Source organism: Amblyomma mixtum, chromosome 2, assembly GCF_055824585.1.
Source record: "Amblyomma mixtum isolate Tamu chromosome 2, ASM5582458v1, whole genome shotgun sequence".
In the NCBI taxonomy this organism is placed as follows: Eukaryota; Metazoa; Arthropoda; class Arachnida; order Ixodida; family Ixodidae; genus Amblyomma; species Amblyomma mixtum.
The window spans coordinates 316,189,071-316,204,353 of record NC_143013.1 but is presented as its reverse complement, the minus strand read 5'-3'; the positions used below and the strand labels follow the sequence as shown (position 1 = coordinate 316,204,353).

Sequence of the window (15,283 nt, the reverse complement as noted above, 5' to 3'; positions counted from 1 at the left end):
TACCAAGCCCCATGTACAGTGCCAGTCAGGAGTGGTATATGAAATTCCACTGTCATGCGGAAAAGCCTATGTCGGCCAGTCTGGCAGATGTGTCAATGATCGATTGAGGGAGCATGAAAGGAATTTTAAGAACGATGAAGATGTTAACTTAGTAAAACATTGCAGGTCTTGCCAGGATTGTTCGCCTCATTTTGACGGTGCAAAGATTCTAGGAAAAAGCAAAGATCAAACTGCACATGAACTACTAGAAGCGTACCATATAAAGATAAAGGGTGATTTTTGTGTAAGCGATACCTCTATTCATTTGTACAAAGCGGAATGTGATCTTTTCTCTGCCACACGATAAGATGTATCTGATGTATAATGTATCTTTGTTATTCATGGCATGTGTACTTTCCTGCGCGCATTAGCAGCGGAATCTTTATATTTCCCATTGCTGGCGAAATAAAATCAGTTGTGAGTGCAGCGTTTGTCCGTGTCGTAAGTGTTTTCTTCCTTTGTGCTCGTCTTCTTTACGCTGCAGTGATGTGGAAGGGAAGTAAATATTTTGTGTCGCTTCAACCGGGTAATGCTTCAGAATGAACACATGCAAAAACCCATGCTGTTAAAAGCCTTGGCTTGTGTAACCCAAGTGTGAGGAGAATACTATTATGGCAGGGATTCTTGCATTGCAACCTTTTATATTCCTTTTTTGTAAAAAGAATGACGAGAGGTTTCATGAGTTACAGCTCTCTTTCATTGCTTGCTCAGAGAAAGCGTTTATTGTAAGTAAGCAGTAGTGGCTTTTTTCTATTGTTCAAGCAGCAGCGTCAGCATGCCTCATCATTTTTGTCTTGAATGACTGAAGGTGCTTCCAGAGCATTGCCTTCTTTTTTTCTTGTTGTTTATTCAGCATGCAATATTGTGTCTATAGATTGCTCTTTAGCATTATTTTGCGTTCTCCCAAGCAAATTTTAGGCGACCAAATTCAGAAGCACCTTGTATTGGCCTTACATGCTCGCTATTAATGCAGAAGTAATTATATGCCACACTAAACACCAAATCTACATCCTTCAGAGTGGGTCTAGAAGCTTGTCTCCAGACTCTTGCCTTCAAGGAGTTTTTGCAGGTTTCATGTATCTGCTTGGTGTTGGAAGTGACAGCCTTGACTGATAATGATGAGCATTAGACACACATTATGCATTTACAGTTAGGCCGGAACGAAATGCGAACATACATGTGCAGTACTTTTCTACTTTGCAGCGAGGTATACATTTAGAAAGGGTTCATATATGTGTATTAGGTAGATCTCTTAACCAGAAACAGGAATCAGGCTAGCTGCATACTCAAGCTGAAATCACACAGGTGAAATATTTTGTCTTGTTCATAGGCGCTGTTTGCATTTCATTCCAGCCTGATTGTGCACTACTGCCATAGCAGGTACCCTATCTAAACGAGACACTGTCTTGTGGCAAATCATGCGCATATGTTTTAGACACGTGTGTGAAGAAATGTGCAGCTACAAACATTGCATACTTGGTTATTCATAATGCTTTTTTTTCTCATGTGCATAGAACAATGATCAGCTACATTGCTTGCTTTGTTGTTCTATTTTTCTGCTAATATTAAACTACATATTAATCTCAGAGACCCGATGTTCGACTGAATGATCCTTCTGTGTCCCACTAGGAAGGCAAAAGCATCACGCCTAGGGCTCATTCACCGCCCTTCACCCCTGTTTTGGTTTCAGTCGGTCAGTTATGCTATTAATGAATGTAATCACTTTATAGGACAAGTATATATGAAAATATATTTTGGGCTAAATGAGGTTAATTATGCTATTAATGAATGTAATCACTTAATAGGACAAGTATATATGAAAATATATTTTGGGCTAAATGAGGTTAACAAGTTATCCACTGTGCACAATGGTATGGTTGGTCTTGTACATCTTTACTTGGGTGTTAATGTTTCTTTTGTGGTTGCTGTCTAAATAACTTTGCCTGCCTATTGTATCCTAAGTCCTTTTATGCCTGTCTTCCTTCCTACTGGCTCTCTCCCTTTTCAGTCATTCCTTTTTCCTTTAAACTGGCGATTGGTCACAAGCCTGCTGTGGGAATGGCAGCTAGCACTAGGCCCCCTTTTTTTTCATTGAACCTGCACTGCTAATATTAACGCTAATAGTACTGTATCAGTATTTATGTGATACTGCATTTTTTGTTATGCATAAATAGTTGGCTAAGCCAATGGTAGCAGTGTTGAATATCACAATATATCATGCATATATCTTGCATGCAATATCAGTATCAGTTTATTCACTTTGGATGAAGGTTATACAAACAGGGTGATAAAAGCATCTGGGCCCTTAGCAAGCTGCTAGTTCGGGCCCATGCAATAAGTGCACAATATAGTGTACCCAGGCGTCAACATAAGAAAAAAAAGTGTACATTTTATATGAATAGAAGATGTTACACAAAACTATATCAGTATATTCACTATTACGCTACCCTCTATTTCTTTCAGCTCGGCCGTTTGGCTGTCGATATTTTGTGCTGCTTTCCTAGCTTAGTCCACTCAAACTAAAACTTTGCGTTCTGTGTTGCAGATAGAATCTACAATGAATGCCGAACTGTGTCTTGTAAGCAGGAGGCGGTGTTAATGGAGCCATGAACTTTTCTTGCGGATGACTGGCGTTGGCCTTATTATGCACTGAACCTCAAGTGTGAAGAGGAAAATGTCGTGTTGGATTTCTGCACAGGTGAGACATCATGGTGAATCTACCAGTGCGAAAGACTAGACAAGAGACAAGACAGCCGCTGAGTCGCAGCCATAGTTTATTGAAGTGAATAGGGAATACATGAAGAAGCCAAGCAACACCACAAACCACACAATTAAAAGTAAGCATACATGACAACATGAGTCAATGCCCCTGAACATTCCCCTGATCGAGATAGTCCAATTCATTGCGTGTTAGTGCGATAGACAACACACTTGCACATTAGTCACCGAGTCGTAAGGTGTGTCTAGCCTCAATAATGTACCATTTAATCTTCTCTGAATTTACTGCCAAAATGTGTGCTGCCAAAAGAAAAGGGTAGCAGCCTTCACATCCCTTGCAATATACAGAAAAGTTAGAACCCCTACCCTCTTGTGCTCCTGTAATCTTACATTGATACACCTTCCAGTTTGACCTATATAGACCCGACCACAAGATACAGGGTCTGATACCATGTTCATTTTACAAGGTACATATACATTTCACTCCACATGTGTACTTTTCTCTAGCCACATTCACAGAATTATTCTTAACAATTTTACATATTTTAAACAACTTATTAGGGGCCAAGAAAATCGCTTTTCCATCATACCTTCTGGCCGCATTTTTCAATTTGTGCGACAATCTATGTATGTACGGTAACACAACCGGTCTTTTGGCATCTCGCTGGCTGGCCCCGGCCTGATTGCGCCGGTCGCTGTGAAAAGCTTTCGGCTTCCTTAACAATTTATTGTATGCTCTTGCAAATAACATGGTTAGGAAATCCTGCGTTCATTAACCTAAAATGTACTCTTGGAAACTAGTCGTCATGCTAAGAAAGCATGACTTCATCAATTCTGAGTCCAGGCTTGACAGTCCAATGCTATCTTTCACTAGCTTGTAATAGCCAACCTGTGTCCAAGTAGCAGCTTAACACTCCTGGGTGAATATCACCAGCACACATGGTGTGTGCAGATCAACTTATCAAGGTAAGGTCCAGAAACCGCAGCTCCTTTTGTGGCGACATTTGCTCCAAGGTAAACCTAAGAAAAAGGCCTTGCTCCTTAAACAGATTGAGAATATGTTCACATCCCAAATTATCAGAACATTTGTAAAAGACCAGAAAATCATCAACATAGCAAAAGATTTTTTCCCCCAGTCCATGCAAGTCCTTGACAATCATTCTATACACCCTACTTAAAATATCTCTTAGCACAAGGCCCATCTTCGAACCACTACATATACCAGATTTTTGAACACATACCACACTGCAGTACTCTACAGCCATGCTCTTAAAATAAATGCTATTCACTAGCATGCTTTTCAGATAAATTTCAGAAAAGGGTTCTTGCAAAATTTTGTCTGGTTATTTGCTAAAGCATTTGTCTACTTCGCATCTTGAAGATCGGTTTCTTGTACTCAATTCGCAGCGTGGTTGAGTATCTGAAGAATGGCAATCCAGCAGATTGTCTGGTGGTTAGTGTCGATGTAGAACTATTTTATTCCATCCCGTATGAGGACCTTATGAAAAGCTTGTGAATGTGTATATCGAAGCACAATGATGAGCTTGTGTTTAGGAACAGGTGCGTAGTAGTCTTTTTTTGGACTTACTTCCTTTTATTTGAAGAGCATGTTTCTGGAGTATGGCTGTGCGGCATATGTTCAAAAGTCTAGTATATGTATCGATTGAATGCCTCTGTGCTAAGTAATATTCTCTTAAGCAGGGTGGATGGAGTGATTGCCAAGAACTTGCATGGGCTGGGGGAAAATCTTTCACTGCGTCTGATTTTCTGGTCTTTTACAAAAGGTTGTGATAGTGTGGGACCTGTGCATATTGTCAAGTTGTTTAAGGAGCAAGGCCTTTCTTTAACTTAGCATTTCCTTAGAGGAAATGTCCCATCAAAAAGAGCTGTGGTTTCTGGGCTTCACCTTGATGTTCTGCACATGCCATGTATGCTGCCGATATTCACCCAGGAGTGTCAAGCAGCTACTTGACTATTGGCCGAACTATTCTAAGCTAGTGAAAGATAGCATTGCGTCATCTAGGCTAGGCTCGGTATTGATGAAGTGATGCTTTCACAGCATGACAAGTGGTCTCCATGAGCAGATTTTAAGGCTTACGAAAGCATTATTCCCCAACCATGCTATTGCAGGAGTGTGTGATAAATTGTTAAAGCTGAGCGTATAAGATTGATCAAGTTGGTCAGACATGCTAAAGGTAAGAATGGCATAGCATCATGTAACGAGGACAGCAGGAGAGCACACACGCATTAGTGCCAACCTTGGAGCAGATACAGAATCCAAGAGCATGTGCTTGACATTCAGCGTTGGCAGTCAAGGGTCGGGCTCATTCAATCTTGAATGTTCAAATCAGTGTTTTCTCATTTCCTTGACTGCCAGTGCTGATTGTCAAGCACATGCTCTTGGATTCTGTATACACTCCAAGGTTGGCACTTGTGCGTGTGCTTGTTGTCCTGCTGTCCTTATTACTTGATGCTGCGCCATTCTTCTCTTTAGCATGTTAAAGCTAAAACCCTTTCACAGGGATTGGCAGGATACGGCCAGGGCCAGCCATCGAGATACCAAAAGATCGACTGTGTTACTGTACATACGTAGATTGTCGCACAATTTGAAAAATGTGGTCAGAATGTATGACGCAGAAATGGTGCTTTTGGCCCCTAATAAGTTGTCTACAAACTGTAAAATTGTTAAGAATAATTTTGTGAATTTGGTCCGGGAAAAGCATATGTGCCTTGTAAAATGTATGTGGTGTATCGGATACTGTTATCTTGAGGTTGGGTTTATGTTGGTCAAACTCAAAGGTGTGTGAATGCAAGACTACGGGAGCACAAGAGATATTTGGATATTGGTAGGGGTTCTAACTTATCTGTACATCGCAAGGAATGTGAAGGCTGCTAGCCATTCCTTTTGGCAACACTCATTTTGGCGATACATTCGGAGCAGATTAACCGGAAAATTATCGAGGCTAGACACATCTTATGACTCGGTGACAAATCTGTGAGTGTGCTGTCCATCGTGTTCATATGCAACGAGTTGGACTATCTAGATGAGAGGAAAGTTAAGAGCGATCTTTTACTGATGTTGTGGTATAGCATATCTGTAACTGTGTGGTTTGTGGTGTTGTTTGGCTTTTCTGTGTACTCCCTGTTTACTTCAATAAACTTCAATTGCGAGTCAGCGCCTGCTTTGTCTCCTTTCTTGTCATTGTCTCGTGCTGGTAGGTTCACGTACTTGCAGAGTAGATTCACTGAATTGTATACTTGCAGAGGCTTGTGAAGAAAAACCAGAGGAATTTTCTTTCCTTTGTCTGGAATGGAAGTTAAAAATTTTTTTCGCATTGCTAGATGGTTGCAGCATGAAATTCCATTCTGGAAGGGTAAACCCACTAAATTGTACATTTTGTGTGCAAGGGTACTGATGCTTGCATGAAACTGAAAACATTCGTCCAGGCTATCTGGCTAGCTTCCTTCTTCCTTGTGCCCAGATTTTTTTAAACAATACTTTGTCAGATTTATTTTGACCAGAATTTCTAACATGTTAATTATACCACATTTTGTGATCATATACAACAAAATTAAAACATGATGATCACTGGTGTATGGTTTAGTCTGGGGTAGAATGATGAGAAGTACCTAGTATATAGTAAAATTTAATATTACTAGTCTAACATAAACAAAATTGCTCTTTTTTTTAGTGGAAAATTTTGCTACCAGAGAGTCGGAGCGGCATGGCATGATGAAGACTTGGACAATGTGCATTCCAAAGTACCTGTATTCATCTCGGCACAAGAAGTTGCGCACAGTGCTTCAAACAGTTGGTGAGTACCTTGGTGCTGTGCTTCTGCTTAAATAGATAGGTAGATATTTTATTTTAAATGTGCCTGAACAGCCAATTAGCCTAAACGAGTGCACACTAAGTCAATACAAACACCATGACGTGAACAGACATAATACAGAAAAATGGTCACAAATACGATGATAATAATAGTAAAGAAAAACAAGCATAATGAATAAATGAAAACAGCAAATTAGGCAAATATTTCTGTGTCATAAAAAGTTGAATTGTGTTATTTGCAAACGAGTCATTGGTGAAATGGCATGCATGTCAGGATAAAATCTATCATAGCATTTGGTGGTTTTTCCCTGAGGCACACGAAATCGCAGTGACATCAATAACGGCTCACAGTCAATAGAGCCGAGCACAACTTTATGTAGAAAATCCATGTCATAAAGAGTAGACATACCAAGGTCTGCTAGAAGAAAGTCGTGGTCTTAGAAACGACAGCGCTCAATATATCTATCACAAAGGATGCATACAATCTTCTGCTGAACATTTTCGATTTCATCGCCAGAGGTAACAGAGGCACTATTCTAAGCTACTGATGCAAACTCAAGACGTGGCATCACGAGAGCACAGTAGCCAAATTATGTTTTTAATCTGAATAAGAGTGTGTATCTGAAAATTTGAGCAAAAATTGAGTAGCATTTAGATATTCTTGCACGAAATACCACTGTTAAAATTGGTTATAAATGATATGTCTCACATGTACACTTATCTGCTGAATATAGTAAGCATGGCTTGCGACCTGAGTGCCTCCGATGTATGAAAAAAATGGCCAGGTTACTGCATGACGCGTGGAGCAACCCAGTGTAGCACATTCAGGCTTCATGGAGTGGAGAATGAAGGCAGTAATAACTTTAAGAACAGAAAATACAGGACCAGGAAGCTGACAGAACACACTGACACTCGGTGCATGAAGGGCATTATGGAGTTGCCTGTCGTGTCGTGCAAGATGGAGGTCGCACAGACAGATGTTAAACATGAGTCGATGCAGATACCTTCTGTCATTACATAGTACTCATTGCAGAACTCAACAAAAAGAAGCAAAGGTAACAGCTGAGCATGGCCAGACTCTTGTGCTTTCCTCCGCAAGCAATCTGGAAGCGCAACTCTTCGAAGTCTTTTATGCTTTCACTCGACATATACATCATCACTGCATGTGTCGAGGAAAAGTACATACCCTTAATGTCAAATGACATAGCACTTACAGGACCCAGTAACAGCTTACTGAGGTGTTCTGATGCATCTACAGGGCACCTCATGAGAGATTCTTAGGCTTCAGAGCACTCAATCTACAGGGCGCCTCATGAGAAATTCTTAGGCTTCAGAGCACTCAGCCCTTGCAGAAAATGTTTCAAAGTTTGTTGCCACATGGACCTCTTCGTAATAATGACCCTAAAAGCGAGCCTTCCTTTAGTGTCACAAAAAAAGGCCTAGGACATGGGTCTTTTTTGCTCCTTCATTAGAACCAAAATGTTTGCGAGCGAGATCTTTCACAGATATGGAATGATTTCACGAAATGTCAAAGGGAAGACTGAAGCTGTGCGAAGCAATACCAGCAACAGCCCTGCCGCGGTGGCTCAGTGGTTACGGCGCCCGGCTGCTGACCCGAAAGGCGTGGGTTCGATCCCGGCCGCGGCGGCCAAGTTTCAATGGAGGAGAAATTCTAGAGGCCCGTGTGCTGTGCGATGTCAGTGCACGTTAAAAAACCCCAGGTGGTCGAAATTTCCGGAGCCCTTCAACACGGCGTCCCTCATAGCCTGAGTTGCTCTGGGACGTTAAACCCTAATAACTAAACCAAGCGATACCAGTTACAAACACATCACAGCTGTTGAAGAAGCTGAAAGATTCATGCCTTCATCCTTTTTCTTCATCAGACACATGACTACACTTTGTCTTTCTGGGCCATCATTTTGAAAAGGTTAACATGGCAGCGGCCTTCGGTTAAATTTCTGCAAGGAGCCCTTTGTGGAAACTTAAGCATCTGTTCCTCGTGAGGCGCACTGCAGAGATATTTGAATACCTTAGTGAGCTGCAACCAGCACCTGTGGCTGCATTTTCACTGACATCAGAGATTAGTACATTTTCGTGCAGATGCTGAGATAATGGAAACTATGACTGAAAGCATAAGGTTTCGGGGAAGTATGCTTCCTGATTGCTTGTGGGCAAGTGCTGGGTAACCACCAATCCAATGGGTACAAGCTTTCTCCTCACCTGGTGCTCGTCTCCTTTAGGGTGAAATGCCTGCCAAATGGTTCGTTGCCCCACCTTGAGATGAAGAAAATACCTTGTGCCATGGTGCTCTTTGTCCTCAGATTCCCTCACGCCATCAAAAATCAATCATCATCATGCTTGTGGGCAAGTGTCTGGCCTTTTTCAGATGTTACCAATGTTCCTTGCTCACTAAGTTGTGCATTGGGTACTATGTAATGAAAGGCATCTGCATTGAATTGTATTTGGCACCCATCCTTAGCTACTTTATATTTGCACAAAATTGTAGACAACCGTAAAGACTTTCATGCACACAGTGGTGTCCGAGTAAGCGCATTTTGTCTGCTTCTTCCTGGCCCTGTGGTTTCTGCTGTTTACTGTTATGAGAAATAAATTTTAGGCAATGAATCATGTTGGTTTGGTTCTCAGTAAATGGCTTTTACAAGCTTCTACGAAAGCCGATTGCTCAATAGCGGATGGTTCAAATGTATTTGTGAAATTTATAATAGGTGTTGTGTGGCTACTAAATGAGGATTTTTTATCTTTTCAGATGGATCCGAAAGCAATTTTTAGAGGTACAATGTGTGCAATTTGTCATGAAAATAAAACGTATGTACTTGTACTCAACCAAACACTTGCCACTCTTTCATTCTAAGTTGCATTCTTTGTACGTGTGCAATACATAAAATGCATGAAAGTCTTGTACATAATACTTATTTCCTCGGCCTCTGGACTGCTATATCTGCAGTGAACGTTCTGGGCAGAAGCTATACACAGATGCATGTGCATGTACTACTGAAAGTATTATCGAGAGCAAAAATAACAGACCCCTGCCAGCGCGGGCCGATCTGTGCCAAACTGCATGCAAGCGCCGCTTGACGAAGCACTCCAGATGCTGAGACGAGCGCAGTGGCACGCAATGCGTAGCGCTCCTCGAGATGGGCGCACGCCACTGCGCTGGTCTCGGCACTAGGAGCGCTTCGTCAGGCGGTGCTCACATGCAGTTTGGCGCGGATCGGCACGCGCTGGCAGGGGTCTGTTATTTTTGCTCTCGATAGTACATAATTACAATGCAGATTATTTCCGTTCTAGATCAGATGACTTCCAAGTGAACGGAGGAAGTATGCATACACATTACGGGACCTTTAATAAGAACACAACAGAAGCATTCGTTGCAAAGAAACGATTTCATTCTCGTTCATAGCATAGCGTAACTTTCCGTTACCAAGAATGTGACAACCGTCGGACGGAGTCGCTGTATTCATGTTGCGGAAAACCCTCCGGCAACGCATTACCAGCGGGTTTCTCTGTACTGAGGAGCATTTTTTTTTACAGTGTAGTGTAGGTGAGTAGAGGGACGACTTTGTCGTTGCACTGTGCTGCATTCTTGCTCGAATTGAATAGTGCAACTTCTGACCTGAAAGCTTCATGGGTCCCGTTCAGTGGGGAGTCCGGCGTAGTTGGCGTATCGAGAAAAACCCGGTTGGTCGAGAGGGTCGTGACTTCAGACATAGCTGCGGAATTGAAAAATGCTTGAATGATTGAAGCATTCCGTCAGAAAGGGGGCAGTCGCCCCGTCAAGCTGCTCTCTGAAGCAGCTCTTTCGTGGCTGCTCCTTTCCTTTGTAAAAGAGGAAAAATAAACTATTATTATTATTATTATTATTATTATTATTATTATTATTATTATTATTATTATTATTATTATTATTATTATTATTAAATCGATTCTGATTAATATGTTTAAACATGACTCAAACGTCATTATGACTAGTAAGAATGTAAAATAAATCAAGTGCGCTGAGAAAAAAAATGCGGTAATTAGACGGGAGTCTACCCTTGGGCCGCGAGTCAGGCAGGCTACCTCTAGACCATCGAGACGCGTTCGTTCGACGTGGTTACAGGGAGGCCACATGTGTCCTGTCTGAATGCGTCCGTTTCTGCGAAGTGGTATAGGGGAAGAGGACCCCAGGCTGCTGAAGTGACCCACTACCGCTGTCGCGTCATACCATCAAGGAGGAACTCAACTGTCCCCCGAATTTACTTTTTTTTTCTTCGGGAGAAGCTAAAGGGGCTGGTACGACGAATATGTTTTGTCGATTAAATTCCAGATTTTTAGTTATGCCACAAAATAAAATTCGCATACAGAGGATGTGCAAGAAGAGCAAGCTGTCAGTCAAGCTTGACAGCATACCTTGACAGTCTCTTGTATACCGTCGTTTGTCATAGCGAGTCTGAGTACGACACTTGGGACACTTCGTAAAAGGAAGACTTCTGCTTGTTTCGCTTTACGCAGTGATGCCAACATCACTGCATAAGCTTATACATAACATGCATTACGATATATTAAAAAAATATTTTCGTTCTCCCCCAGTCCTAAAAATCGATAGCAATACTTGTATCGGTCATCGTAAAAGCATATTATAATTCCAAAGTAGACAGAGCCTGTCAGCGCAGCAGCGCACCGCCAACTGTCTCGGTATTCAATTAAAATAAGAAAACAATAAAGCCATCCACAGGTTCATCCACTCCTTCGAGGGATCAGACATCACCCTACTGGAGAAGGCACGAGAAAAATGTTTCGGCGATCACAACCCCCCGCGATACCAAGGAACGTATCGAGGAGCCGAAAACGAGAAACTCGACCGCCCCATAACTGTGGAAGAGGTTTACGCGGCCATAAGAAACACCACCAGAAACACGGCAGCCGGAGCGGACAGAATCGACAACGCCCTAATCCGCAACCTGAGCGACGACCTCATACAAGAGCTCGTCAGCTTTCTTAACAAACATTGGGAGGCGGAGACGGTTCCCGAAGATTGGAAACACGCCGAAGTAATAATGATACCTAAACCTGGTAAAAAGCTACAAATTGAAAACCTCAGGCCCATATCACTCACGTCGTGCCTTGGCAAACTTTACGAACGGGTGGTAACTTTAAGACTGCAAAATTACATGGAAGACAACGACCGTGTACCACATACCATGTTCGGCTTCAGAGCGAAGCTCTCGACGCAGGACGTTCTCCTCCAAATACAAGAAGATGTCCTACGAAACGTACCTCGGACGGGAGAAAATGTCATAATGGCCCTGGACATCAAAGGGGCATTCGATAACGTCAGCCACGAAGCGATCCTTACGGGCCTAGACAAGCTGGATTGCGGGCGCAGAATCCACGGCTTCGTCAAAGCCTTCCTGTCCGACAGAACTGCCACCATCGGCATAGGAGACCTTCGATCGGACAAAATTCGCACTCCAAATAAGGGAACACCCCAAGGGTCAGTTATCTCCCCCTTACTTTTCAACATAGCTATGATAGGCCTAGCTCGAAAACTAGAGAACATCGAAGGCATCAGGCATGCAATGTATGCCGACGATATAACAGTCTGGACAAACACGGGTTGTCTCGGAGAGAAGGAAGAAAGGCTACAGCAAGCGGCCTCTTGCGTAGAGCAATACCTCGCAGAAAGAGGACTCGCATGCTCGACCGAGAAATCGGAACTGCTGAGAGTCTGGAGAGGCAAGCAAAACCGGACCGTCCCAACCAACGAGGACCTAAAACTAAACGTCTACCTTGACGGGACACCCATACCCGAAAAGACAACAATAAGAATTTTAGGCATGTGGGTTCAATCCAACCAGCGCAGTACTCACACTTTTACCCTGCTCAAAGCAACAACACTACAAGTCTCACGCATGATCACCCGCATCACCAACAGGCGACATGGCATGCGTGAAGAGGACACACTCAAACTAGTCAGAAGCCTTGTAGTTAGTAGAATCACGTACAGCCTACCCTACCAGTGCCTCAACAAAAACGAAATACAACAAGCGGATGCCCTGCTACGCAAAGCGTATAAGACAGCGCTCCGACTTCCGCGCAACACGTCAACCGAAAAACTCATGGCCCTGGGATTACATAACACCTTTGAGGAGCTACGAGAGGCGCAGCTTGAGTCGCAAAAACTCAGGCTGTTGCAGACAACGACTGGAAGAGCGCTCCTGCAGAGGCTCGGATACCGCGAGCAGATGCGAGAAATGACGAGGACGGCAACGATCCCCGACGAGCTTCGCAAGACCCTCAAGGTAGCGCCAATACCAAAAAACATGGATCCCAACCTCCATCGAGGCAGAAGAGAAGCGAGGGCCGACTTCATCGAAAGAACATACGCTCCTCAAGCCACGACCGTGTATGCAGACGCGTCTTGGAGAGGAGGAGACACCAAAATCGCTGTGGCGGCGGTGGTCGATTCGTCTTTACGCGAAATGACCAGCGCGTCTCTCCGAGGCTGCACAGCTGCAGAGTCCGAGGAAGTAGCCGTTGCTCTAGCGGTGGCGGAGGGCTATAGAACCGGGCGGTCGCTAACAATACTCACCGACTCTCAAACAGCCTGCCGAAATTACATGAATGGCAGGATAGGTCGTCACGCGCTCCGTATACTCCTCGCAGCGAGCGACAGAATTAAAAACCAGGAAGAACAAAGCGACAAGATCCCACACAAAATTGTGTGGGTACCGGGGCACACGGGGGTGGCAGGGAACCAAGAGGCCGACAGGATAGCTCGAGGATACATTACTTTCCGAGCATCCGATGAGCCCGCGGAACTCGCGCCAGCACCCAGGGATTACTCGGCCATACTACAAAACTACAGAGGCAGAAGATTGCGGTATCCCCCACCGCACAAATCTCTCAGCAGAGAGGAAGCTGTCACTTGGAGACAATTACAAACAGGCTCTTTCCCAAACCTACATATACTAAACAAAATGCACCCTACGATATACACGAACAAATGTCCCTGGTGCGACGAAAAACCTACACTATACCACATCACATGGGCCTGCCAAAACATAGACGTGGTCCCCAAAATACAAAACCCGAGTGCGGAGCAGTGGGAGACTCTGCTGTCCAGCGACCGCTGTGAAGACCAAGAAGGTCTGGTACAGCGAGCTCAACGGGCGGCAGTGGCCAGCGGAGCCCTGGACTGAGGGCAACCGACCACTGATTAGAGGCGGACGACTTCGACAGAGAAGACTCCTGGGGGTAAAATCAAGGAGAAAACGTCTCTGAAGATGCTCCCAAACCGCAGGAAAAAGGACTAGAGTAAAATAAAGTTTTTCCTTCCTTTCCTTCCTACTATCGAGCGGTGCCATATTGTCGCTAGCCGCATACCACTCCGTCTTTCCCTTCTAACCGCCCTACGACTGGCTATGGCCGAGGACGAACCCCTGTTAAAGCAGGAACAGTGCTTTGGTTTTGCCCAGTTCTACGTTGGCCAACTATATAAATATGGGGAAAGCGAGCAGAATCTCGTGTCGTGTCATAGTTAACTTTACACTCTGACTATAACTAAGTTGCTTTGTAAACACTCACTTTACTTGTTTTCTAGTCATGCCTGGGTGGCCTTCGAATTCAGTAGTCGAACCGACAACGTCAGTCCGCCGCCTTGCTGTGCTATATCTATAGAAAGGTTTGTCATGTTGCAGCAAATAGCATATAACGCTCGAAAATGGACACATGCGACGGCACATAGGAAGCGACAGCAGGTAGTTTTAGTACCATTTTACGGTCAATGCGCTTACTACGGCGACTACGACCGTGCGGCAGATGCGGCTATAGACAAGCACGGAAAGTGTAGCAAAGGCAAGGCATTCCCGTGTTGGCCGAACAGGTCGTACGGATGTGCTAAACTATCTAGTTTACGCACGGGGAAGTGCAGTCGAGTCAAGAGGGATCTGATCGGAATCGAAAGGGTTCTAGTCTCGTCAGGCAGTCGTTTGTTAGTGCGTCGCTTTCAATGTTGCGAATTGCGAATTGCTGCGAATTGCGATTTGGTGAACCTGCGAATTGGTGAGTGCGGGCTGAGGAGGAGTCGGGGTACAGAGGTCGTGTCTGAGGCTTTAACGCGATAGCCAGCATCAAGGGTCCCGTTCCGCGGGAAACCCGGCGTAGTAGGCGTTGTGTCGAGAGGGTCATGAGGTCACAACCACATGACCTCGCGCGGGTAATTCAAGCACCCCGCAGCGTGACGTCACTGCACAAGTCCTCGTAGGTTTACAAGGTCGCGACGTCATTCCACCATCATTACGCAAGTGTCTCTGCGGAAAGACGAGCAATGCTGCTGCCCGTGGGTCGTGAGCCGGGCGCGCTGCACGTCGGCCACTGAGGCACGTTCGTTAGACTTTGTTAAACGGGAGCCTTGTGTCTTTTGCGGTGAAAAAAAAAGTAAAAATAGAGCGAAAATGAATAATTTAAGCGTAGTAAAATAAAAGAGTGGCGTCCATGTCTGCGCAGTAATGTGCAAAGAGGACCCCAGGCTGCCGAAGGGACGCATTAATGCTGTTACGTCCTTAAGGCGGAGCTTGAGTGTCCCCCGAATTCCTTCTGGCGCTGGGCCTTGACATCCAAGCTAATAAAAGTGGGGCGCTATCCGTAACCCAAATATATGCATACACACGGGAGAAAGCCCTTTGACGGCCC

At 44.3% G+C, this 15,283-nt stretch overlaps 1 protein-coding gene and 1 long non-coding RNA gene across 3 annotated transcripts in view; both read left to right on the top strand.

The window, feature by feature from the left end:
• The window catches only part of LOC149365066 (uncharacterized), a 618,748-nt gene that overhangs the window by 440,915 nt on the left and 162,550 nt on the right, over positions 1 to 15,283 (top strand). The window lies entirely within an intron of this gene.
• LOC149365067 (uncharacterized) lies at positions 488 to 9,438 on the top strand. Of its 2 annotated transcripts, XR_016289256.1 has the most exons (4): positions 488 to 1,807; positions 1,883 to 2,737; positions 6,450 to 6,572; positions 9,357 to 9,438. It is a non-coding gene; the product is annotated as an uncharacterized LOC149365067 (long non-coding RNA). The 2 variants fall into 2 exon arrangements; XR_016289255.1 differs by having other exon boundaries at positions 516 to 2,737.